Here is a 4305-nt window from a genome sequence, read left to right as displayed (position 1 = left end):
GTGATATGTTTGTGATGTGATGCATTCCATGAAAGCATGAAATGTTAATATAATGTTTTTATTATTCTGCTCACTGAGCTCTAGTAGCTCACCCCTCTCCCTAATCCCCCAGGTTTGCAAGTACGGGCTAGGCAGAGAAGTCGAGATGAATGAAGTCATGTGTATGTAATAGATAGAATGTGGACATGATAAATTGTAAAATGATATATAGTTATGTCATGTAAATGTTGTTTTTGAGATTGAGGTTTAGAAGTTGTGCTTGACCGAGTTTGTATAGAAATCCCTTTTGTAAACATGATCTATGTTTTATGATGTTATGTTTCTCCAAGCTTGTGTATGATGAGATGCCCCATTGGAGCATTGGATGAGAACTCCAGTGTGGGGTTTATGTTTATGTATATGTTTATGGGCATGCACAGGTTGAGCTTGGTAAAAGAAAAATTTAAAATTTTATGTATGCTGTTGATCATGTATGGGATTAAACAGGTTTTCAGGTTGTATGTCAGGCTTGCTACGGGTCCCGGCGGCCTTAAGCCGACCTGGATCCTAGTGCCGATAGCGGTCCGATTTTTGGGTCGTTACAGAATGGTATCAGAGCCCTAGGTTCATATGGTCGGACCTAGATTGTCGGGCTCATAGATGTTATAGAAGGTCAAGCACAATAGGAAAGATCATGTCCACTAGGATAGGATGTTGAGTCCTGTCTTGTATGATGATGTGAAATGCTATGAGTACATGCATGAGCATTAATGCTATGATATGTATGCTAGGTATGTGATGCAGGTTCATGTGTTTCCACATGAACCATATGATGCTGATGTTTGTGTGATGTGTACTGTTTTTCAGAAAACAGGATGAGAGGAACTCGTCGATTTGCACGATTGACTGGAGTACCACCTGAGGATGAGGGCACGAGCGCCCGTCCTCCTGCATTGCCTAGGGCAATGTCATGTAGATCAAGCAGAGAAAGAGTGTCAAGGGACCCTAGAAGGTCTTTTGATGCTAGCAGAAGGGGGACATATAGAGGAGGAAGTTCTTCAGATGTGAGGGAGGTTATGGAAGAGGACCAGAGGAGGGATGGGAATCTGGATGTCAGCATGTCAGAAGAAGGGACAGGGGAGTCACAGGGAGGCGCTCAGGCCTCGAGGTGTGGTTTTCCACCCCATTATCCACCCTTCCCACAGGGTTTAGGGTACCCGATGGGAGGCACATCAGATTACTCCAGCTTTAACCCCTACCCTACCTACGTGCCTTATCCACCTTTCTATCCACCTTACCCACAGTACCCAGCTTATCCACCCTCACCCTTCTATCCTAACCCGGCAAACCCCACCTCGGGGAATACTGCACCCCCACCTCCACCACCTATAGAACCAGCAGTCCCAGTTACTCAACCTTCTAGACCTAGCTCAGCCGGTGGGAGCAAAGTGAAGATGACAGATTACCTTAAGCTGGATGCTCCCAAATACAAGTCAGGGGATGATCCCTTTGAGTACCTGAGGGTAGTGAAGACGATAACTGATGAACTAGGGGCAGATGACAGCAGGGCCATTCAAATGGCAGGGTTCACTTTAAAGTGCAAAAAGGCACGGGAATGGTTCAAGTGTTATGTGGACCCAAGACTAGACGGCATGACATGGGAAGAATTTGCAAATGAGTTTGTTGGATGGGCTTTTCCAGACAGTTCCAGAGAACTGAAGATGATTGAGTTTCAGCAGCTGAGGCAGACAGAACACATGAGTGTAGAGGAGTACACGGATAAATTCTTGGAGCTATTGCCTTTTTCAGGGCAAGCTCTAGATACAGATTCGAAGAAAGCCAAGAGATATGTTATGAAACTGCATTCTAGGTACTCCTCTTTGATTCAGTCAGTTGAGAGGGAAAGTTTCCACACTGTGGTGGATATGGCTCGAAGGATGGAGGCTAGTGCTATAATTGAGGGGTCAGTGAAGCAGTCAGTGACCCAGTCTTCAGGAGTTAAGACCCCAGGCAGAGGAGGGCCAGGTCCCTTTTCTCAGAGCTCAGGTAGCAAGAAGTGGAGCAACACTACCAAGAAGCCGAAGAAGAACAAGTTCTGGAGTAAGTTGAAATCCGGTCTGGGATTAGGCGGTGGCTCGAGCTCAGGCTCAGATGGTACAGAATGCCTAAGGTGTGGGAAGCCACACAAGGGAGTGTGTCGGGCTGGGACTAATGCATGTTTCAGATGTGGACAGGAGGGACACATGGCTCGAGAGTGTCCTAGAGCACCTTTTATGGGCCAACTCCAGCAGACAACTTCTGGCAGTGTGGCACAGCCAGCAGCTCCAGCCACAACTCAGGGCAGTGGCAGAGGTAGAGGGAGAGGGGCAGCCTCTTCTTCTGGTTCCCGAGGTGAAGGTCCATCAGCTCCAGCCAGGATCTTCACCATGACACAGCAGGAGGCTAACACATCTAACACCGTGGTGTCAGGTAATCTCATCATAGGGTGTTCTAATGTGTATGCATTAATGGACCCAGATGCATCTCATTCTTTTATTACTCCGAGAGCCGTTGAGAGGTTGGGTCTGATGGTCTCTGGGTTAGAGTGTCCCCTATGGGTCAGTGGACCCAAGTGTGACTCGTCAATGGCAGAGTTAGTCTGCCAGTACAATCTAGTTTTTGTTGAGGGAAGATGCCTTTCTGCCGACCTTGTGGTTCTAGATTTGATAGACTTTGACGTCATTCTAGGGATGGATTGGCTATCTACCCATGGTGCTACCTTGGACTGCAGAGACAAGGTAGTCAGGTTCAGAGATCAGAACGGGTCAGAGGTCGTCTTCAGAGGAGACAAGAGGGGTACACCTAGAGGTCTGATATCAGCTCTTCAAGCTCGTAGGTTGCTTAGGAAGGGATGTCAGGGGTATTTGGCTCATGTGAGAGAGCTAGTTAGTCAGGTCAGGGAGCCAGCCTCAGTGCCAGTTGTTAGAGAATTTCAGGATGTTTTTCCAGAGGAGCTTTCAGGACTACCACCTGCTACGGAGATAGAGTTTGAAATCGAATTGATGCCTGGAACTAGACCGATCTTTATTCCTCCCTACAGGATGGCTCCAGCTGAGTTGAAGAAATTGAGAGAACAGGTGCAAGAGCTGGTAGAAAAGGGTTTCATCCGACAGAGTACCTCACCTTGGGGTGCTCCAGTCTTGTTTGTGAGGAAGAAGGATGGATCCCTTAGACTTTGTATCGACTACAGGCAGTTGAACAAAGTCACTACCAAGAACAGGTACCCTCTGCCAAGGATCGATGATCTATTCGACCAGCTAGCAGGAGTGGGTTGTTTTTCCAAAATAGATCTGAGGTCCGGGTACCATCAGCTGAGGATTAGAGAAGAGGATGTGCCAAAGACAGCTTTCAGAACCAGATATGGGCATTTTGAGTTCCTTGTAATGCCGTTCGGGTTAACCAACACCCCTGCAGCATTCATGGATCTCATGAACAGAGTGTTTAGCCAATACCTGGATCACTTTGTTATTGTCTTCATAGATGATATCTTAGTGTATTCCAGGAATGCAGAGGAGCATGCCCATCATCTGAGGTTGGTTCTGCAGACCTTGAGGGAACATGGCTTGTATACCAAGTTCTCCAAGTATGAGTTCTGGCTGAGGAGCATCTCTTTCTTGGGACATGTGGTGTCAGGAAATGGAATAGAGGTGGACCCCAAGAAAGTGGAAGCTGTAGCTAACTGGCCTAGACCCATCACAGTAACAGAGATCAAGAGCTTCTTGGGTTTGGCAGGTTACTACAGGAGGTTCGTTCAGGACTTCTCCAAGATAGCAGCTCCTATGACCAGACTGACTAAGAAGAACCAGAGGTTCGTGTGGACCGACCAGTGTGAAGAGAGCTTTGAGGAGCTCAAGAAGAGGTTGACTTCAGCACCAGTGTTAGCGCTGCCATCTAGTAATGAAGACTTCTCAGTGTATTGTGATGCGTCCCGTGTGGGACTGGGTTGTGTGTTAATGCAGAATGAAAGGGTGATTGCTTATGCTTCTAGACAGCTGAAGAAGCATGAGTTGAATTACCCCACACATGACCTGGAGATGGCAGCAGTAATCTTTGCACTCAAAATGTGGAGGCACTACCTCTACGGGGTTAAATGTGAGATCTTCACAGATCATAAGAGCCTGCAGTACATCCTGAGTCAAAGAGATTTGAACTTGAGACAGAGAAGGTGGGTAGAACTGCTTAGTGACTATGATTGCAAAATACAGTACCATCCGGGTAAGGCGAACGTTGTGGCGGACGCCTTAAGCCGGAAATCACTTGGCAGTTTATCCCACATATCAGCAGAGA

The sequence above is a fragment of the Manihot esculenta genome, chromosome 16 (assembly GCF_001659605.2).
Source record: "Manihot esculenta cultivar AM560-2 chromosome 16, M.esculenta_v8, whole genome shotgun sequence".
In the NCBI taxonomy this organism is placed as follows: Eukaryota; Viridiplantae; Streptophyta; class Magnoliopsida; order Malpighiales; family Euphorbiaceae; genus Manihot; species Manihot esculenta.
This window is presented reverse-complemented; position numbering follows the sequence as displayed.